Source organism: Aphelocoma coerulescens, chromosome 3, assembly GCF_041296385.1.
Source record: "Aphelocoma coerulescens isolate FSJ_1873_10779 chromosome 3, UR_Acoe_1.0, whole genome shotgun sequence".
Taxonomy (NCBI): domain Eukaryota; kingdom Metazoa; phylum Chordata; class Aves; order Passeriformes; family Corvidae; genus Aphelocoma; species Aphelocoma coerulescens.
In genome coordinates this window covers 69,405,523-69,428,924 of record NC_091016.1, presented here as the reverse complement: position 1 = coordinate 69,428,924, position 23,402 = coordinate 69,405,523, and the positions used below count along the sequence as shown (strand labels likewise).

General features: G+C 42.6%; 1 long non-coding RNA gene across 2 annotated transcripts; it reads left to right on the top strand.

The window, feature by feature from the left end:
* The first annotated feature begins 7,232 nt into the window (after nt 1-7,232).
* LOC138107290 (uncharacterized) lies at nt 7,233-20,284 on the top strand. Of its 2 annotated transcripts, none has more exons than XR_011149382.1 (3): nt 7,233-7,310; nt 17,787-17,831; nt 19,760-20,284. It is a non-coding gene; the product is annotated as an uncharacterized lncRNA (long non-coding RNA). The 2 variants fall into 2 exon arrangements; XR_011149381.1 differs by having other exon boundaries at nt 7,249-7,343.
* Nucleotides 20,285-23,402: the final 3,118 nt, after the last annotated feature.

The following is a 23,402-nucleotide window of genomic DNA, read 5'->3' as shown; positions in this document are numbered from 1 at the left end:
GGGACATCAGAGGATGCTGGCAGGACACAAACAGAAAAAGGGTTTAACATACAGTAGATAATTGACCTGTGGAACCTACTGCAGAAGGATCTTGTTAGTGGAAAATCTTTATGTGGCTTGGGGGATGAATGGATGACAGGAAATCCACTGTGGGTTGATACCAAAACCACATCCACTTTAGGAAAGCCCCTACTGTAAAGCTATATCTGTCTTTTAAAATATGAGATTTTATAAATGTTTCATTTTGCCAGTTTGTAAAAGATGTGAGCTTTGTTACCCTTATTCCTTGGGCTTTGGAAAATTGCTGTACCATTCATTTGATCATATACAGGAAAAACATTGCTATCAAGCTGTGATTAGATTAACAATAAAAATATAATCATAGGCTTGGTAAATTCACGAGAGCCTACTGAAGGTGATAATATGTGCAGATTGCTCTTTTAAAGCCTGAGGGGATTTTCGTGCTTCAGCAGTATCCACCACTGGCACAGGGAATTATCCTCATCCCTTGCACCTTAGCTGAATTTAGAGCTCCTTACTAACACAAATAACCCACTTGCTCTTTCTCTTCTATTTGAGAGTGTGTCTTCTTCTCATATGGGAACTGATTTTTATTTTTTTATTTTTATCCTTGCTGACCATTTTTACACCTCTTGTGCTCTAGAACAGAACTTCTGGACTGATGTGACTAGAACTGAAGACACCGTTATCATTCCAGATTCACATATAGTCTGGCATGATGATGTTTTCTTTTGTATTTCCTATTTCTTTCCTAATAATTCATAGCATTCAGTTTAGCTTTTTGTGTGAGGTGAACTGAGGTGAAATGTTCAGAGAAATACTCACAAGGATTGCAAGATCTTTTTACTGGGTAGCAATAGCTCATTTAGAAACCATTATTGTGAATGTGTAATTAAGGTAGGTTTTGCACTGATTTGTATTTATCAGTATTGAATTTATTCAGATACTGCATTATCTATCGACATTCTCACAAAATATTTTACAGGTCTTGGTAGACTTAGCTTTGACTACTGTGAGTAATTCACTATTATCAGTAGAAAGTGTCTCCTGAGTCCTCACATTATTTTCATGATCACTTACAAACATTTATGGAGTTCTACATTTCCTATTGCTCTACTAATTTTATAATCATAATTGCTTCGTTTCTTTAATGCACTTTGAGAAGAGACATTGTTAAAATGATTTGATGATTACCTCATCCTTAATTGTGTTTGTTGATATTTTCAAATAGCTCCAACCACTTTTACTCTAAAAGCAATGTTGATTCATTCCATATATGACATATTTATCTATTTTCTAATGTTTTCCCATTAATCTGCTCAGTGTATAAGGCACATTTATCTTCTTGTAATTCTCAAAATTTCCCCAGGGTTTTCATTAAATATTGATGACACATTTACCACTTTCAAGTCCTTGGGATCTGAAATAAGTTTAAGGAATGGGGTACAGTGTGGCCATTTCAAACCATCCTAGAACTGAGTCATGCAGAAATTACTCATTTTCTGGTAGCCAGATTTCACTGGGTCTGTTTTGCTGCATTGTTTCATTTCGGAGGAAGAGCAGTGCACACTTAGCACCGCGTCCACCTACAGTGAGCAGCACCTTTCATTTGTATCTCTTGCTTTCAGCTCCAGGACTTTTGGATTTGTCATGCTACTTATAAAGCCACAACAGAAAGCAGTAAGAACAAGCACCTGCTGCCAGTGACCGTAGTGGAGTGTACAGTGCCCTTTCAGTTGAAAGGTTTTAGTGGTGCCTGTGCCAAAATATACTGTGAAAACTGCGCTAGATCCTTTATTAGTACAAGTGTAATAAAACTGGCATGGATAAGTTAGTTTTCTTATATGAGAAGCTCAAATAGTGGAGCTCATGTACAGCTGCCTACTTCTCAATTCAACAGTTACCAGAAAAAACTTGGATCATACAAGGCCTCACAACCAAAAAGAGAAAGGGTCCTTCTTCTCTTTCAGAGGAACAGTTTGGCTAATGAAAGCTTCCAAGAATGGGTTCACCTCAGGGGAGAAAATAGAGATCCTAATGGAGGTAAAATTGCATGGCTCTCTCCTTTCATCCTTCTGCCAAGGCTCATGCAGGTGAAATCAGGGCACAAACCCAGACAGCCGTTCCTTGTAGGATAGAGGCGATGGGAGATCTTCCAAGTATTTACAATAGTGCTTTCCTCTTTACTGTATTTAGATTTAGGCAATCTGAGGGGTAGGAAATAAGGTCCTGAAAGAGAGAATTTAGCAAAAAGAAAAACCCTGCATGTGGAAGGTAATAATATTTTACACAAGAAACTTTGATTCTGGCCTTCAAAAAGAAAGATGCTTTCAGTTTTCTGTAATGCTAAAGCCATTTTGCACCATCTGGACTTATGCTGCAGTTTTCAAGCAGGAATTTTTTTCATTCCTATGTAACCTTCATATCTTTGTTGCAGTGATTTCTAAAACTCTGTTACAGTAATGATATTTTATAATATAGACTAAATATCAAGCATCAAGTACCAGATTGATTTTCTCTTCAGAGATTCATTTCTTTAATGTGCAAATAATTTCATCCTTGCAATGAGTCTGTTATAGCACTTTCCCTTCTGCTGGTGGTGGAAACAGAGCCCTGTTCAACCCATGGCTGGATCCCAAACCTGCTAAGTGTACTGGCAATGCTGCCTGTGATTTTAGCACTATGGAAAGCAGACTTGAAAGACTCAAGGTCCCTTCAGCTTTCTGAGGGATGTGGCAAGAGTAACAGATTCAAGGATACAATTTAAATCTTCATTTTCAAATGTAAAACTCAGCATTAGAGAAGATCTTTGGCAGACACCAATATAATTTTATAGACTTGACTTTATTCTACATCAGGACAAACCTACCTGAAAACTTACCTTTAGGATTATGTTTTCCACAATGACAAACAGATGTATCCAGACAAAAAATTTCTTGTACATTTAGATACAGTCCACAGCACAAAACTCATTTGCAAGAGTACAAATGGTTGAACTTTGGTTCACAGAATCTGTCATCTTAATATTTAAAATAAATTCAAAGCAAATGCAACAGTCTCATGCCTCCAGTTATCTCAACTGCTAGTGGTAAATAATCCTGGAAAATCCACTTAGAAATAACAGTAGGTGTTTAGATACACAACTGAAAAAGCACCTCAACTTTGTGCCTGGGTTAGAACAAAGTTTTCCTTATGATTACTGGGATATCCTGCTTCTGTTTGGGCTGAAAATACTTTGGGGACAGTTTAACTCAACTATGCAGCAGTTTCAGTCCTAGCAGCATCTGTGAAACAGAGAACAAAACATGAAAAAGCAAAAATTAGCAAGTCCTAAAAATCCCATAACATTTGTTTGGCATCTGAAATTAAAATCTGAAGCAGAAACCTTCCTTTGAGGAAAAGCTGCTCATACCTTTCTTTTCCTGGAAAGGTCTCCCTTCCCTCAGAAGAATGCTGAAAATGCCAAGAAACAAACATGCGATCTCTGTAAGTTTTTCCAGCTGGGCAGCTTTGTTCAACTAAAATATTCTTAATCTCTTAAGCGTGATCTGATGCCACTGCTTTGCAGGCTGCATGAGTCCTCTTCTGACCTTGGAAATTGAGTTTATATGTATACTCGTCTACAGCTCTCGTTTGCAATGCCAGAGGCAATTTAATTGTTTGGTACTTTCATTAGTCCCCTATTGATTGGCTCCTCTTCCTCCCTACTGTGCACAGAGAGGTACATTTCCTGTTGATATTTGCTGTTTCACAAAACCCTCTTACCATTTCTTCGGCATTTTGGTGATATTTGATACTAATCTTACCTGGTTGTTCTTAAAGTAGCATTTTAATTTAATATTTTGTTTAAAGCAAACTTTGAAGCAACTTTATGTGGCCCTGGAAGTTCTACTCTGAACTAAGTAAATTACTTCCCCTCCCTCCCTCCCTCCCTCCCAGCATCTATTAAACTGAGTACTGGGCTGAGAAGTGGGAGGCTTTCCTCACCTAGCTGAAGGCATTCCTGGCAAATACTGTGGCATGCCCTCTAAGGCTGCTGTCCAGCATACACTGGGAAGCACGGCACCCTCCCACACTATGGGTGTCATTAGCTGGGACACTGGGACCTGTTTTGTTTTGTTTAGTTTTATTTGAGTTTTGAACTTTTGAAACAGCTTAGACATCATAGGTCTAGGAAAACATGTTGTTTAAATGCTCACTAGCACAGAGGAAAAAAATAAAAACTTCTTTCATTTTTTTTTACAGTAAATCCCAACAAATTCATACCATGTCTTTCAAATGTGTTATTTTTAAGTTGTTCATACTCACATTCAAGAGTCTTTAGGTGAGTTACTGGAGCTTACAGCTGTAAGGTCTCACAATACACACTTTGAGAGGTACACTAAAACTTAGGGACAGAGGAGAGCTGAATTTGCTAGTCACAAAAAACTATGCTAAACTTCCACATCATGTGCTTTCATGTTCCCTGGCTTGCACAGAACAGGACTAAAGTCATTGAAGTGGCAACATGCCACTTCATCAGTGCTGAATCCTTCTGCCAGAATGACTCAACTTCAGCCATGTGATGTGTAAGTAAAAATAGAAATAAACATGGGCATTGATTAATGGTATGAAAGACCAGATATTGAAAGTTAAATTGTTACAAACTTTCTTTTTATCCAAAAAGTAATAAGGCAGACATGAAAAAGCTCTGATAGTGAAGTTCTCTGTGGCAAAGGCCTTTCCTGATGCTACTGGAAAATGTCATCTGAGTTTCTCACTCAGTCTCCAGCAGAGAAATCCTCCTGAAAAAGTCCCATAATCCAGCATGGAAATCCCAAGTGTCATGTAATATATCTCTGAGGGTAAATACCAACATGGAAATTGTCAGTCTGGGTTTTTTTTCTGGCTCTTGCCCACACTTCCCAGAACTTCGCTTTTGTCTGTGAAGTTTGTTTCCACGGATTTCTTCTTTTTCTCAGCCCTATCACCTGTTGTGGTTCAGGACAGGCAGGCAGAGCTGTGTTTTGTCCACCTGTGAACACATGCAGAGGCACCAAGCACCCTTGTGCCACAGAAACAACCCTCTCTACGAGCAGAGAAACATAGACATTGCCCTGGTATTTCAGTGCTGCCACTGTCAAAGCCACTGCTTGGGGCAAGTTGTGTGGCACACAGCTGCAGGGTCCTGCTCCATCTCAGACAGTGATGAGGCCTGAGCACTTAGTGGAGAAAAGAAAGAGGAGTTACCAGAGCAAGGTTAGAAACAGTGAAAGCCTCAGGGAAGGGGCCCCAACACCTGCCCCTTTTGGTTCAGCTTTGCTCCAGTGACACAAGGGAACATCCTGGGGTGTTTGGGGTATCTCCGTACCCTGAACCCAGCACTGATGGACATCTCCTTTCCCTGCCAGCTCACTGTGGTTTTGACCATCATGCTGGGAGGGCAGTAAGCTTCCCAGTAGGCTTCCTGGAGTCAGGAGACCCTTCCCCTTGGCTGGAACACCCCAGTTAGATCCTGACATGGTCAGAAATGGCTTCATTTGGTGCAAAGCTCTTGACTATGGAAACAACGTGGCTGAGCTGGTCTTCGGACAAGTTCTTTGTCTTCCTTCAGGGAAGCTGAGTGTCTCACAAGCCACAGCAATTCTTGAGCTGGCTGAGGGCCCTCCAGCCCTGCCACATGTTGCAGACTCACCAGCTCCATTGCTGAACCTCCCTGCAGAGCCCCTTAGTGCCATCCATCATTTAAAATGGCATTCCAGTAGTGCCCAAGAACCCAAGTGCGTGGTGGTCTCTGGGGCTCCAAGGGTTGCTCCTAGGCATACTTAAAGGCATCCAGATGATGGCAGCAAACAGGACAGGGAACAGCAACACAATCCTCTGCATTTCCAATCTTTAAAACAAATACAATTCTCTCTACTGCAGCTTGCACAAATGAGGAAGTTTTAATTACATCCTGAGAAAAAATGGCGTCATCCTTACTGATTTGAGAGTTCAGGTTTTTGCAGCACAAGCCCTTTCTTTCAGCTTCCCTGCCCAGAGCTGGGCTGCTCCAGGCTCCTCTGCTTTCTTTTGTCCTCACTTCACTCTACAAAAAAAGTGCTCAAATCCCCTGTGGATGAGAGCCAGCCAAGGCAACGTGGCCCCTGGCTTGCCAGGTACCTGGTGCTGAGCATGGCAAGCTTTTAGTGTCTCATGGTTGCTTTGGGAAGGAGTGAATGGAGCAGAAGAAATTGCCAGGGCTTATTAGGCATGGGATAAACTTATTAGGCATGGGATAAACTCTGGCATCTGGGGTAAGGTGCCGTTGGCACTCAGGGGCTACAGATGGTGCAAGTTGTTCTTTCCCTCTTCTGTCCATTGCACATGGCTGTCTGTTGGCAGTGGGATGACAAAACCAGAACTAAGCAAGCAAAGAACCCAAATGATCACATTTTGTGGATGCAGAGCTGAAAGGCAGCTTGGAAATGAAGTGTTTTCACACAGGCTGAAACAACAGTGAAAATACTGCAGTCACTGCATGCAAGCACTGGCTTTGTAGGAGTGCTGAACTGAGACGGACCAGCTTGCACACAGGTAATGCATGGACAAAAAGGACATTTACAGAAGCCATGCCCAACACATTGTAGCAGATTTAAAACCTGCTGCAAGTGGTCAAAGCCAGCAAGTATAATGTGCTGGAGAGAAGAGCAGAGAATTGTAGGCATTGCCCAGGTTTCAGACTCACTGCATTAAATGAAACCCCTGGACAATCACAGAAAATGGACCACGACCAAGTGAAAACAAGCCCAGAACTCTCAGTGCATTCAGTCCTGCCCCACTGACATGCTGGAAAGATCACCCAGACAAAACCAGTTCACTTTTGCATGGTCAGGTGGGGTATATGAATCTGGCAGGTGGGCAGTTGTAGGTGTCAGGAATACCAGGATGTCTATGTCCTGCCTTTGGGTGCACAACCCCTGAGAAAAGAGAAATCGTGTATCTGAAGTAGGCTGCAAATACCCAAAATAGCACCTGTCAGACATCTCAAAGAATTTACATTTCAGCCACCACCTGGACTAAAGTATCTATGCTGAAAGGCAGCAGATCAGATTTTAGGGACAGTGATTTTCCTCTCTCCAGAGATGGAGGGGTGTTTTGCTCATGCCCAGCGGTGTCGGGTGACAGGGCTGCTGTTTCCAGCTCTGCCTCCCTGCCCCATGCAGTCCCACTCATTTTTCTTGGCCAACATGCACTGTTGGTTCCTGCCCTGTTTTCCTACGAATGCATCCAGCTTTCTCTGGAAAACAACAAGAGATTTCTTCATTTCTGTAAGCACCGTGTTCCACTAAGTGCTCTTGGTGGTAAGAATATGATCCTAATTGCTGATTGGATTTCTCTGGATTTGCTTTCCAGGAAGCGGTTTGTTTTGTTTGGTTTATTCTGATAAATTAAGGAAGCTCTTTATATCTTTTATTTTCCACTTGGAAAGATATATTCATGCTGCAAGCATGCCACTATTATTACCACAGTTATCACCTGATACTTGAAATAGACTGAACAAATCCTATCAGAAGTGATTCTCCATTTTTTTTTTTTTAATTATTACTTTTCCTAAGACTTGTGGCAGGCTGCTATATATATATATATATTGCATTGCATTATTCACAATGATAGTATTTTTAAAACTTTTGGCACTGTATTATCACCGTTCCACAGCATCTGAGACTTGTTCTCCTAATACAGAGAAGCCTTCTCAGCAAACTCTTTTAGGATGTGGGGATAGATCGGTTATATCTACGGACTTTAATTTATCCCCTGAATTTTCTTAACTTCCATAGCAGTTACTAGTGACATCCTAATAAGATACAGGCAACTTGAAATATTTTCAAATACAGAACAAAAAATGGAATAAACATGCATTATTTTTTAATTATTCATAGAAATGAAATAGTTGATTAGTTGTCAATGGGATTCACAGGTATGTTCACCCACTTTTGTCAGTAAGTCCCTCTAGCTTTTGGTATTACGTGGAAACATCAACAACAGCCAGATATTTTAAGATCACTCATCTTATTGTGTGCCATCAGTGGGGTTTGTGTCACTGAGCAACACAGCCAGTGCATGGGAAAACAAGCAGAAGTGATGCTACTGCTATTTATAATCCGTTTTCTTTTAAAGCAAAAGATACTTTAAAAATAGTAAGATTATTTATAACTAATGGATGCCACCCACCAGAGCACACAGGGAGGTGTGCACTTACAGACACAGACCACTCTGAGCACTTCAGCTTAACTGAATGTGAGGCAGGTCCAGTACAGCATGTAAACAGATTTCATCTTATGGCTCGTTTGTTCAATCACAGAGATGGTTTGTGTCCTACCAGCCTAGAACACAAACATAAAATAAGACATATATTCTTCCATTAACACAAACCCTCAGTATACCGTCTCAATTTTGTTTCAGTCTCTGCTCTGGACTGATGTTGAGGAGATTTTTTTGCTTTAATGCAGAGATCTAAACCAGAATGTGTTATTTCATCATTCATTAATCTGGCCTATTTATTCAGTAATAATAAGAATCCGGACCCAATATGAGGACTGATAAAATGAAGAGATCCCATTGGCAGTAAAAGTTGATCAGGCTCTTCACAATTTCTTTGATATATTTTGAGGACATATTTAACAACTTCAGAGGAGAAATAGATCTTTGAACATGCATATCTCTGTTACACCAAACCATTGCTTCAGGCATCAGAAGGAAAATATTGCAAGCATGATTAAGTTACTGGGACACTGTGTAAATATATTCCTTTGGATTTTTTTCCCTTGGTCTACTCTACATATTAGAAAATCTATGCAAGGATTGCCCAATGATGACACAATTGTACAGCTGAGTAGCACATGCAACTATCATAGAGTGTGTATTCAGGAAGGGAAGATTTTTCAGTTGTTATGAGTATAATGCAATCTAAAGACACAGCAGTCATATTTTTGTAAATATTCACTAACAGGTTTCTATCCTGAATGTGAAAAGAAAATGCATTTTGCCAAGAGTGCTCCCAACTCTTTTTGTGAGCAGGTGACACCAAAGGCAGAGAAAATGGTTGGAACTTCCTCAGAGAAATCCTGCTACTGGAGATCTCCTACCATGCTTGTCCATTCTTCCAGGGAAATAGTTTTTGAGCCTCTGAAAGACATGTAAGGTTCAAAGGCTGGAGAAGAGACATGCCAGAGTCCCACGTATCCAGCAGGTAGAGCAGAGATGCCTGCTGTCCCAGCAACTGGAAAGGGGATGACATGAACAGGAGGAGCAAAGAGCCACTTCCAGCATCTGTTTTAGAAACTGGGAGTGTGGGAAAAAGAGATGCAGCAGTATCTGATGGTTCATTAGTCTATTCCCACAGCATGATTAGATCAGTTGGGTCAGTTTTCTAAAGGCTCCAGATGATTGAATTAGTCAAGGATAGGTCAGATTATTTCTGCCTTACTGCCATCATTACGGTGCCACAAACATATCAATTAGAAGAGTTTGCTCTGACAGGATTCCTGCTGTTACTAATTCAATGGCTCCTATTGTAAAGAAAACCACCTTGGTGGTAGCCCTGAGGAGGTTGTGGCAGCTGAGTGTGTTGGAATGCCTCAGCTTGGGAGCCAAGGAATATCTCTGTTTTTCCTGGGAAGAGTACACGACTGGCTGAGATGCAAAGGAAGCAGATCTTTGGGGCCAAGACCCCAGTTTTGGGTGGCAAAGCTTTTATTTAGCCAAGTAAGAAAATTGACCTGGGCTTGCTTTTGAGAATTTTGGGGGCATTGCCCATCACCATGGGCTTTTCACCTCCCTGTTAGATCTGTCCCAATGCCATGTCCCCCTCCCCGCTGGGAAATAAGCTCTTTTCCCTGGACACTCCAGAAGTGTGCTGCAAAGATGCAGTCATACCATAACCACAGTGTGCACTGGGCTTTTGAGACTTAAGCATGAAGACCATTTGGTCTTCACAGCTAATACTTTGCAGGAGAAAAATTAAATCTTTAAACTGAAAGAGTCTCATCTGCATTTCCTCAAAGCAGTAACAAGAACAATGGTGTGGGATACCAGTACTAGCATAAAAGTATCATAGATGAAGAAATCCTTATCCGAATAATCATGGATGAGTTAACAGCTCACTGACCACAGAATCATAGAATTTCTAAGTTTGGAAAGGACCTCTAAATTTATCAAATCCAATCATTAACCCAGCACTGCCAAGTCCACCACTAAACCATGTCCCCAAGTGCCACATCTAAATGTCTTTTAAATATCTCCAGGGATGGTGACTCAACCACTTCCCTGGGCAATCTTTCCAATGCCTGACATCCCTTTCAGCAAAGTAATTTTTTCTAATGCCCAATCTAAACCTTCCCTGGCACAACCTGAGGCCATTTCTTCTCGTCCTGTCACTTGTTACCAATTAAGGTTTTCAAGAACTGGAGGGCATTTCCAAATACAACTTTCCTTTAGTTAAACTGTGGATCTGTGCTCTGACTTTGGCATTATGAGATCTTAAAGCTTTCCCAACAGTCACCACACATCAAGAATATTTTGTTATGTGTATTGATTATGATGACTTACAAAACCAAACGGTGTGTGGAACTCTTAAGTTTTGAATATGCCATTTATTTGCATCAAATACATACCACTTCCAAAGCACTCTAGTTTTTTCTCGTGGAGCTGGCAGGATGGGTGGATCTTTCTTCCTAATGCCTGAAAATTGTTAAATTCACAATAAAGCAATACTCAGATGGCATAATTATTAGCGTTACAGGCTGATCCCCTAAGAAAAATTGTGGAAAGAGCCCTTTTATGAGAGGGTGGCTGCTGTAGCCAGGGGTGGTCTGGCCCTGCTATCACAGATTGACTCCAGTTGATGCCTTGCCCATTCATTGAAGCAGCACAAAAAAGCATTGCTGCACATCTCTGTCCATCTGGGTTGAAATCGTCACTACTTGAACATCTTGGCTACATGGGTGGTCACATTTATGACTCAAAGAGTGCTCCTATCCACCATATTGTCCATCCTTTCAAAGCTTCCTCTGGGTTTGCTCATTCTCCCTGTGCTCAGAACCAGCCTGCTTTTATATCAGATATCTCTGCCACCTTTATTTGGTGCACTGCGTTGCTGGAGCATGAACCCGAGGCTGCGTTTCCCAGGACAGACCTGTCTGGTTGTGTTATCCCTGTTTCTCTGCACACTGCAGGCCTGGGGCTTTCAGCTGCACAAGCCCCTTGTGTCACTGCATCACTTCATCCTCCTGCACGGCATGTGGGAGGGAAGCCTGTGCTACAGCATTGCTTTTTCTCTAGCATTGGGTGTGGTGGGGATCAGCAGCAGCTGCCCAGCACTTGCAGTATCATCAACGCTAGTAGGTAGTGCAACCTTTGCTGCACAACAGCAGAAGTGCCCAAGAGAGAAGGGCATGTATCAAACAAGAGTTTGGAACATCCAGGTATGCTGGAGAAAGACACTGACAGTAGGAGTAGCAGGGAAGAAATCCCAACTGGAACTGAGACAGAAAAAATATCTTCTTACCTATGAGACAAAGGTCATGTCTTCACAAGCTGCAGGTTTCTAGGTGACAGGTCATCATACAAAAAAAAAAAAATTCCCTAGTTCATACATATGAAGATCTTCTATTCACTTTCAAAAAAAGGGCAGGAATACCTATAATCAGGCACCTTGGACGTCTCCAGCTTTGTTAATTGGTTCATTTCAACTGGAGTCTGAATCAGGATTGATGTTCATATTCACCAGATTACTCTTGCCCTTATCATGACCCAAAAGGAAAAAGATATGGCTCAGGCCAAGCTGAAAATCAGATCCAAAAGCTGTTCTAAAACCCATCACTTTAAATCAGACTTTTCAGTACAGAGAATTAACAATTGTCAACTCACATCTACAGCTTTCAGAGGCCTTTTTACTCAAGGATGTCTGCTACAGTTAAACATTTTCTCACGTTTTCAGTATTTCTGCTCACCACCAAGGTGGCTGCAGACAGCTGTGAATGAGGAGGAGGAGGGAGAAAGAGAGCAGTGCCCCAGGGGGAGCTGCCATAGCTGCAAAGCTCCATCTCCTTACCAGGGACAAGGGACACAGCTGTAAATTCTGACAAGAAGAAAGCCCTGCTCGGACTCTGGAGCAGCAGCCTCTGTGGTGTGCCCTCTTCCTGAAGGGAAGGCATGGCAGCCCACGTGCTAAGGATGTGGGGTGCCCCAGAAAAGCAATCTCCCACAGCACTCAGAGACCAGGCTGGTTGTGCAGTGTTCTACATGGCTAATTAGGGACTGTTGAAGGATGCAAACCTACGGAGTCCAATTACTGATAATTTATTGCATCAATCATTTAAAATCAAAGAGTGAAAGGGGAAAAAAATTACAACATTTTTTCAGCAAGTTAAAAATATTGCATTAAGCAGATTGAGTCTCTCACCACCACTCTCTAATCATGGTGTTGTTTCTGCATCTGCTGTGTAGGTTTAGCTGGAAGTGTTTTCTAGAGACAGGAAGACAATTAGACAAGTACCTGTGAAAAATGTTGGTGTTAATTGGTTTTTTGGGGTTTTTTTTTTTGGTCTGTATCAGAAGGAGAACACTGCCAACATGCTATGAAAACAAAAATATGGAATCATAGAATTCTTTAGGTTGGAAAGGACCTTTAAGATTATCAAGTCCAACCATTAACCCAGCACTGCCAAGTCCAACACTAAACCATGTCCCCAAGTGCCACAACTACATGTCTTTCAAATACCACCAACACTGGTGACTCAACCCTTCCCTGGGCAGCCTGTCCCAGCGCTTGACAATCCTTTCCGTGGTGATATTTTTGTAATACCCAATCTCCCCTGGCACAGCTTGAGGCCATTCCTTCTCATCCTATCACCTGTTGTTTGGGAAAAGAGGCAGACTCCCACCTGGATACAACCTTTCAGGCAGTTGTAGAGAGTGATAAGGTCTCTCCTTAGCCTCCTTTTCTCCAGTCCAAACAATCCCAGGCCCTCAGAAATTCTTCATCAGACCTGTGCTCCAGACCCTTCTTCAGAAGCTAGGGAGAACTTGCCTTTTCCCCTGCTGCTAACTGGGAGTGTGACATGGAGCAAAGTGCTACTGGGCTTTCTCTTTGCTCACATATAGCACCGTAAATATTAAAGAGCATCCACTTACTCCAGACATTTCTCACCACTGAAGTGGGATCATGTGGTGGGAGCCATTGATTATTTTTATATCTTGCTTGGTCTCTTTTGGAAACATAAAATTTCATTCTCTTTTGAAGATGCATCTGTTGGGGTTTTGGGAGTTCCCCGTTCTGTTTTTCTTTTTCTCTTGAGGAATTTTTCCCATATATGTTGCTGGGGCAACAAATTGCTGTGTGCTTGGAAGAAACAAAAGACCTGGCCATAGAAGGAGGGGTCCAATGGGCTACTCTCTTTCACCTGGGCTTGTGGGCTGTTGTTCTCGGCGTTCGGATGGAGAGAGAGGCCACCATCGTGGTGGAGGGAATTCGTCAGCACTGCAGGCTTCTGCTTTTTAGGCTGCTGTCCTTCTACCATGAGCGGAGCCTGCTCACTGGAGCAGCTGTTGCCCTGGGACCCTAACACCCCACCTTACTAAAAGAGGAACCTGTTCACTATCTGCTGGGGTGCCTCAGGGAGAAAACCCCGGGATTCCCAAGCCCACCTTTGCCTGCCCCCACTGGGAGCTGGGCTGCGGCCGCCCTGCCCCCGCTGTTGCTTCGAGCCTTCGCTACTCTGTAGCCCCGCACACCCTGCCTGCTGAGACCTCCCGGGGTTCCCACTGCAGCTCTGGAGTTCGATCCATCTCGTCTGCCACCCGGGATTAGTACTCGTCCCTGCTGTTCCAGCCTGCTGTTCCCGAGGGTCCGGCCGGACACCGGGATCAGCTGCCCAGGGGTTTCTGAAGCTTTTTTGTTCCATCCCTTCCCGGGATCCCAGGGCACCAGTGCCACGTGCTCCCCGAGCTCGCTCCGGAGCGCCCCCTGCAGCCGCGGGGGAGCCATCGCACCTGCCCTGCTCACCGGGAGCCGCCAGCGATCCCTGCCGGCTGCGAGCGGAACTGCACCCGAGGGGAAAGGGCCCGACAGCCGAGAAGGCCGGGACTGGGTTTGTGATTGTTCGCTGTTACTGCCATAGCTACTGGTGTTTGTTTGACTTGTTAGAACTGTTATTCCTGTTCCTCATATCTTTGCCTGAAAGCCCCTTAATTTCAAAATTATAATAATTCAGAGGGAAGGGGGTTGCATTTTTCATTTCAAGGGAGGCTCCTGCCTTCCTTGGCAGACACCTGTCTTTCAAACCAAGACAGCATCTCATCGCTTTTACCAGTGACACCAGCCCTTTCTTTCCCTCATACTATGTCACTGCAATTTCACAGCAAGCAACTGAGAAAAAAATGTATTAATGGTTCTTGGTTCATAGGCAGGCTCTGCTGTGCTGGAGTGGCAGTGCTCTAAAAGGGCTAATCGCAGATAGGACGCCTGCTGAGTTGCACATACTGAACATGGGGCCTCTCCCTCGCACTCCCTTTCTGCAGTGCCTGCCTAGTCCATTCCAGCAGCACTAACAGAGATTTTTGTGAAGGGACAGATAAGGTGGGGGCAAGGGTCTCACTCTGCCCAAACCCTGTGGTGAAGGTTTCCCTTCACTGAAGTACTTTCCCTTTGTTTGCCCAGGTCAGGCTGCTTTGCTTGACAACCTGCCCTTTGGCTAAATACTGCATATTAAATACAAGATCCCCAAATCTGCAGATGAAGGGTATCCTTAGTTCTGAATAGACCTTCCCACGTAGAAAGTAATTTGAATTTCAATCAGGGTATAAAATGTAGTGTATACTCAACAAAGCAACTGAAGGCAGGCTGAGAAAACATAAATGAGCTTCATTTAAGTTGCTTTCAAGTTCCTTCTGTACAGTCCTTCCAGTTCTTATTTACTGTAATCAACATCCATCTGATGGCAATTTGTAGGCAATTCTGCATTACAGTTTGTTCAACATTCAGAGAAAAAGTGCATGTTTCTGAAACCTGAGGTAAACTCCACGTATGCTAGAACTCTGGATAGAAGATGAAAAGGCCTCATAACAGGACACATTGTTCTGCTCCAGAAAAAGGTATTGGGAAGAACAAATGGGCACCAGTGGCTCCAAGCAGTTTTTTACAAGATTATTCCAAAGACAAAAAAGGTCAAAATAGAGTCAGTTCTTCAACCACTGTGGGCTGTGGCATGGTTCAGTCATCTGGACTCAGCACCTCCCATTGGAGAGGTTTTCTACTGAGCCTCTTCCTCTTCCCCTTCTTGCAGTCCCTGGGTGGGTGATGGAGAAACATATTCTGCTGTGAGAGCAGGTGTGGTGTGAGGAGAGCAGGTAGCACTGGTGAGTGGGTGTTTGGGTCTTCTGATGAACTGAAGCAACACAAGAATTTTGACCAATTTACTCAGCTGCAAATGCTGTGCAAAGTGCCTCTCTTGGCACTGCTGTTTCTGTCTGTATTGGTTTCACTTCTCATGAAGCCTCCTTCATGCAAAACCAGGTTTTATTGTAGGAAGAATAACGGAGGCGGAAAATGCCTGGTGTTTAATGCTCTGTTATTTCAATTTCATGATTGCTGTTTCAAGTGTTGAATGGGCTCTTACTTCTGGTGATACCAGGTGAGAGAGGCATTAGTTTGAGCTCTACCAGGCTGAGATCAATAAACTCACCCACATCCTTACACTTCTCCCTGATCACAGTTGAATAGCTCATTAGCCTCGTTCCAACTATTATCCTGGCACAGCACTTTTTAAGCTGGTATGGTCCCTCCTTGAAACAGTAACGATGTGTTTGTGTTTGTAAGGCATCATGCACAGTTACAGGTCTGCCTCAGTCCTGAGCAATAATGAATGTACCAAAGGTCAGTGCAGCCGCCAGGCTCCATGGGGCTCTAAGTAGTAAGCTTGATATGAAAAAACTATTGCAGTTATACACAGATAACCTGATCCTCTCAGGCAAATCTGGTGAGATGCTATCCCGGGGAGAAAATGGAGCAGCCAGTGTGAAACTGCAATTTATAGGGGCTGAACAACAACATGTGCACATCTTAAGCAGTGGCTGCAATACAAGAAGGGCATTTTCCCTGCGGGTATTGACATTACTGGAAATTTTCAGGCTCTGAACTGGTTTAATATCTTGAGACAGGCTGTGATCTAATTGTTCTCTGCCTCTGTGTAAAAGGTACTTAATTTCTATGCATAGTCTTTATCCTGGAGCATAGGATAACTTTGAATTTATGATGTGATTAGGGAAAGCACTTTTTGTCATAAGCCTGAAGTGTGACAGATCTAATTTTGAATAAATCATTCTTATCAGCTGGATCAGCTATTGCTTCTGCCCTGGGCCAACAACCAGGTCCTTTTGCTTTGCAGCCAATAATGTTTTAAAGCTTCTTTAACACCCAAAATGCCTAGATCCTTGCATAAACAAACCCACAAAGCTAGTTTGTGAGAAGTCAAATTCTCCATGGAGGTCTAAACACTCTGCAGCTGAGAGACACATATGAAAGCTGCTTTGGAATAGCTAAACCCATTTAAATCTATTTAAAAGCCTCACAATTAAATTTGCATGCAGCCGGCTACTGCTCTGTCTCTCCTGAGTCACAGTGGGTTTAGCGGGCTGGAGAAAATCAGGGCCACTTTTTCACCAGCACAATACCCGTTGGTTTTCTTCCCCACTTTTACCCAGATGAGCTGTGGGAAAAAGGCACTGTTGCCAAAGTGCCTTGATGGGAAGAAGAAGGGGATAATTCAAAGCAAGCAAAGTACAAAGAGACCCCAAAAAAGCAATGTGAGCTGAGTAACCTCTCCTTGAAGGAATGAACCACTGAGCAAGAGATGCCAAGGGCCAGGTGTCCCTCCCAGATGAGAGAATGAGTGGATGGGCGCAGAACACCCATGGATGGCCTGCAGGATGCCATGGGGGCTGGTGGTTGCCTGGTACTTCAGGCAGCACAGAGCTGATGGAGTGAGAGTATTTCTGGGGTGGGGTTAGCACGGACAAATGGAGAAGGCAGCAGGTAGTGTCAAAGAGCAAAGTGTTCCTGGTGAGCAAAGCTGCCGGTTTGGGGACAGAAGAGGCCACACGTTAAATGGGTTCCCAAACACCTCCAGTAATCACTGCTCCTCATTAAGAAGCTGCTGATGGCAGAGGTGTCACTTGGCAGCTCCCTGTCTTAAGAGACAGAGAGGAAACATTATCTCTGCCATGCAGATTTAGGGTCCCACCTGTCCTTGGGTGCAAATGGTCCTTATTGAAACACATGGCTGCTGTGGCTTGATAAACTGCCAGGGGCTTGTCTGCCTGTGTTAGAAAAAGAACATCTTCCCGCAGCCACGCAGAAATCCTGGGGCTGGTTAAACAGGCATTTCTGTCTGCTTTCAAATATGGGCCAGCGCCATGTGTAATGGCAGCTGTGTGTTCCCAAAACATTTCCGTGCAATTAGGTTGCAAGGAGACAAAAGCAGCCAGCCAGACTCACTTCTCCCTTACTCTGCTCCAGCCTCAGGAACTTGCTGTGTGCTGACACCAGCCTCAGCAGGCTTTCAGCAGTTTCTAACCCAACCTTGTTTCCTAACTCCTGGAGCAGGGAAGGCATCCATGTCCCTGTACTCCTCACCTGCTAGATCCCACAGAAAGTTGATCAGAGGGTCACTGAGAATGTTTTTGTGATGGGGTTTTTTTTCTAGTTATTATGAACTTATTCTGGGTTTATTCTGGGTTTCTTTCAGGAAGAAAAAGGAAGACAAGACACTGTTTCGGTCTGAAAAATACAAGTAAGGAAAGCACGAGTGACAGTTTGCATTCTGAAAAACCTGAGACTTTTAAAAGTTGTTTTTACAAGATCAAAATGTAACAAGACATTTTTTGAGAAACAAGACTAACCTCACCTTGACCTATCCTATATGTGTCAGAAAGTATTTTACGCTTTTATCCAAGGACATCAAAGTGCTCCTGTGCTCCATCCTATACACTGTATTCACTTCAGTCTCCTGAATGCCCTTTGTCCCTCTGCATTGCAAGTGCTGCTGCTCCAAGGAGATGTGCACCCAGCTGCTGAATATGTGCTTTGTGGGATGTGTGCCTATCTTATTATCGTATTGAAAGATATGTTCCTATCTTTCAATAATCTAGATTAATGATTATTAATCCTTCAGCTGTTGAGAAATACTGTCAGAACAAGCAGTTTTAGCAGACGAGAGCAAAGAAGGTGTGTGCTTGCATGTGTATTTACTACGTTGTTCCTTCAAATTCTCCAGGCATGAAATCATTACATGTCTAATTAAGTGGCAATTACAAAAGCAACACTGTGTATTAGTCCCTTTTGCACAAGGGATTTTTCTAGATGTTTTTGATCTCACCTTTTACAGATTCAAGTGAAATCCAGGGTGAATTTCTGAAGTTTTTTCACCAACTTCAAAGGAATCAGAGTTACCTCCAGCGGGATTATGGCAGGGATGAATTCTGCAGGGCAGTGTTGGAGAGGCTGAGTGTTTAACTGGCTCGTGAGCGGTTGTAACACTGCCACTGCGGATTCAATTTGTGGAATATATTACAACAGCAGTGTGAAAAAGTAGGTTTTGCAAATTGATACACCAGAGCTTTAAACTAGGATAGGGAAGGGCCAATTTACATTTCAAAACCGAAACCATGCCCTCGGATACATTTGCCGAGCTCCATCAGAAGTTAATAAGGACCGTGAAATCAAAGAAGATACAATTTAGCTTAACTATTTGGATGCCTAATCCCTTTGACTGTGCCTGTTTTACATCTTCTACAACCCAGTTTTTCAACTGTTTTTTCTGAATGTTCTGAAAGTAGAGGAGGCAGTTTGAAGGCTTGTCCAACAGAAGTCTCCTAAAATAATAGATGTCAACAAATTAAACAATCCTCAAATTTCCAGGTTCTTCAGAGAAGTGGTGTCCAAAACCTCATTTCTTTTCCAGCTAAGCTACTTCATTCAGTAAAAAGGTCAAGTCTGCCTACAAATCTTGTCTTATCAACATGCCTAAGACTAGACTATTTCTTTTTATAATATGACTCTTTGAAGTGTTCCTGACTGGAAGTCACCAGCTTTCTGTGGAGTGAAGCTTTTCCTCAGTGTATTTCTACTTCCTCCTTTTTTATATCAGTGTTTTGACTGAAAACAGCAAACTCTTCATTGTTAATAGACTGGCAAGATTTGTTAACATAAACACAAATCTAAAACAAGCTTGATATTTTAATTAATCTTCTCATACCAATAAAAGGAGCAGTGGAAAAGGATGAGCAAAGTATTTCTTTTTTAATTTCAAAACACTCCATACAATGAAGTGACTTAGACACTTCATGGTCTCAGACATTTCTAAACTCCTGCGTTTTTGTGGCAGGTTGTGCCTAGCTGTTAAACAGACAGAATGGGTTTCTCTTCTACAGAGATTAATTTCCAGCGTAGGATTTTCTAAAGTGGTATAAAGTGACATAAAGTGAGAGTTCAGGAAAATGCCTGAGCACAAGCACAGTGTTACCTTCCTCTATCCTGCCTTGCTCTAGAAACAGGTATGTGCAACACTGGCATAAGCACCATGGAGGTTTCTGTAATGCTTGGAGAGACTAGAGTGGGACAGAAACAAGAGCAGGATCTCAATTTCCACTATTTTAAAAAAAAAAATCTGACCAAACATTTTTTAAAGCAACTTTTGCTTTTGCTGTTGTTTTCTTTTAGATACTTTTACTGTGATGATAATGAACCACTTATTCCTCTCCTACCCCTCTGCCTTTCTCTGCCTTGGGTTTTGGGAGTTTGAGAAGCTGCTGCTGCCACAGATTTTTCAACGAAAAGGATGCAGAATGAGTCTGAGGGCCTTCCACGTGGCATAGGAAAGCAGGAAGAAACAAGCATGGCATTAAAAACTATAGCTGGAACGGGATAAATAGTTCTATACTATAACTATACTATAACTGTAAAGCACTCCTACAGTGCTTGGATGCCTGAGCAAGCTTCCTGGCTGCCACACCTTCCCATCAGGGTTTCTGGAAGCTGAGCTGTCATTGCTGCCTTTTGGCTTCTCTTTCCTCTTGCATACAAGGACCACACTGTCACTTTTCACCTGTGTCCTCTCCCACTACAGCCATCTCTGCTTAGAAACTCTGTGAATTGAGGATCAGAGGACAATTTTGAGTACAACTCTAGCTGATTTTGCACTGCACCATTTTAAAGCCTAGGACAATTTGCTATGATGGCAATTACAAGGTTAGATTTTTTTTGGGGGGGTCATTCTTTGTGCCAGAAGAGAGAAACAAAATAAAGAATTTTCAGCTTCTCTACTTCTAAACAAACTCCAATCATTTGATGTATTCCAGGGTAGAAAAAAACCCAAAAAACAACAAAGCAAACAAAAAAAAAAAAAAAACCCAAACAACAGACAACAAACAACAAACAATAAAGAAAGTGATGAGATTTCTGGATATTAAACTTGTTTAAAACTGAATACTTTAATACCAGGAACCAAATAGGAGAGGAAGTGGGGGAGGGTTTTGTTGCTTTAAGGCAGGCCAGGTATGAATTTCTGTTATTGATGTGAGAAATCACCAGAGACTTACTACACTAAAGTAGATCTGCAAATGTCTTAGGTGGAAAAAATACTTCTCTTAAATACAAGATACTTGGTAATAGCTTATCTGAGTTTCAGAAGCAGCAATAGGCCCATTACTAGGTCTTGGCTACCCAGGGCCTGTTCCTACATGTCAGTCCTCAAAGTCATTGTGTCTAGCAGAGCAGCTTGCCAGCTTAACCCATGACCATATGATCGACTTGCAGTGATTTTCCTCTGTGCTAAGCCAATAAAAAATTTTTAACTCTATTAAGACCCCAAGGCTAAAGTTACACACGTTCTAAAATAGGAGGAGTAGGAGCAGATGGAATATTTAAGGTTTATAATACAGCCTTTGACACTTAACAATAAAGCACTTCAGGAATCCCCTGTGAACCTGGTGGAGCTTTATACTGCTAGACTGTAGCCAAGCTGTGAACTATCCTTAGCAGCACAGAAGGAAAACACAACTTTTTGTCAAAACAAGTGAAAAAGTTTAGTCAGTTCAAATCTATTGATTAATTATACTCAGTAAAGCTTTTGCTTGCTCTCTAATAAAAGAGTTTTCCAGCAAAATCAAATGCTAAGACCACTGATTTGCTATTGTCTTGCTAAAATACTAATTTACATCTACTTAATCTAATGTAATAGTATTCAGTACTGCATCTCAGTGAAGAGCCATGAAATATATACACAGTACAATGTGAACAAAAGCTTATTCTCTCAGTCAAAAATACTGTATGGAATACATCTTATTAAAATGCTGCACTGTGAAGCTGTCCTTTTTATGGTGCTGATAATTGACATCTCCTGTCTGGAAGTAGGAACACGGTCACCTTTCAGGGTTCACATCAGTATTTATTACCATAGAGACCATAACAGTGTCTCCTTACAAATGTTTTGTGTAGTTTTCCCTGCTATCTACTTATTTTCCTGAGCTATTGGGTTATAGGATAATTTAAGGTGGAAGGAGTCCCTGGGGCAGCATGACTCACGTCATTTTGTCCAGGGCCTTCTGTAGTCTACTTGTGAATATCTTCAAGAATGAGGAGTCCACAATGCTTCTCCTCAGCAGGTGATGATTGATGATTTGAATCTAAAGAGGACTAGGCAAAATTTTGTGTTGTTGTTTATCATTTGCCCACAGCTGCACCCTTCCTGCTTCCGTGGCTTTGTTCATGTGCAGCATTAAATTAATGTGTTTTACCTTTCCCCTGTGGTCCTGTAGTCCAGGGTTTAGACAAGCCACTGTATAATGCTGACATCCTATTCCATGTTCTCTGTCCTCCTCCTCAGCCTGATGGTACCTACATGCCATGGGATGCAGCAGTGCCGAGGCACTGGGCAGCACCTGGGAGCAGCTGAGCACACAGACTTGTCCCTGTGCCTTTCCTCCTCATGTTCCTGTGCTACCCCGAGCCACTTCAGCTGGCACATTCCCAAAAGGGAGGCTGAAACTGAACTGTGGTGGTTTTATCCAGGCCATGAGAACCATGACTTAGTTTTTAATTTCTTAATGTCAGAATCTACTTCTCAGCCTTGCTGAACTGCAGGCTGCAGATCTGAGATGCCTATTGCACTCCAGATAGGAGGAATAGCTCCTCCTCAGAAACATTAGTGTGTATTGCTGTCAACATTTGACAGCTGTAGGAAATAAGTCTATTGTTGCTACAAAATATTTGCTTCCTGAATAAAGTGGCAATAGATATAAGGAATCCCACTGAGTTCTAATAATCCAATGGTTCTGAAAAGCCACCTGGATCTGGTGATTAAATACTGATGAGCTGGGTGAATTAATGCAGTGATGGTACAGCATTGCCTTTCAACATTTAGCTTGACTGCTGTGTCTGGTGTATTTACAGTGGGCTAATCCTCAGATTTACGAATGAAGCTGAATTCCCTGGGGCATTGTGTGTGATGTTTTTTATTTTTTAATGGGAGATGCTGAACTGCTGAAAAAAACAGCTGTTCCTATAGGCTGGAGAGGCCACAAGGCTTTTATTTACTCTCCAGGTGTGACCAGCTTGCAGCCAGCATGGCCAGCAGGGTCCTTGTTAACCAGCATCCCTCACTATGTGTTATAAATGCAAGAGTGGAAGAAGCTTCATTACATTCAGAATGAATCCACAACACTCTGAAGTCTGTGTTGGTGTATCTGGTACCACAAAGCTGACTTCCCAGGGGACAGCTGGACCTCTTCCAAGAAAGGCTTCAGTAACATGGGAAATGGAAGGAAGGATAAGAAATAACAACAATGCTGAGAGCAGACTGCAGAAGATGGATCATCAGACAGTATCAATTCTGCTGGCACCATGGATGTTAATGACTCATCAGGCCCTTTTCTTCCTCCAGGCCCAGTTTGAGTAGAATATTGATTGCTTTACAGTAAGTTCTTGTTTACTGCAGCTAGATTCAAACACAGAGCTGCATGATCATGTGGAAGTAGAATTAGAAGTTTTCTAGAAAAAAACCAACATTTTTTCCTTAGGCTCCAATTCCATACACTTAGCTCTTAAACTGTTCTGTTTTTAAGGCATAGGCCAGAGCAAAGAAGAGAAAATAAACCCTCAAAAGTGATCAGAAAAATCACTGACATTTCTGGTGCTTCTGTTCCCATGTGTTGTCACAAAAAAACCCCAAAACCCATTACTTTGAAAGCTCCAGGGACTAGTGCTGTAACTAGAGGAGCAGGACTGCAGAACTGGCATTGTGTCACGCATGTCAGATGGTTGAAAATGAATCAGGCTGAGTGTCTGGCAGCACGTGGCAGTTGTC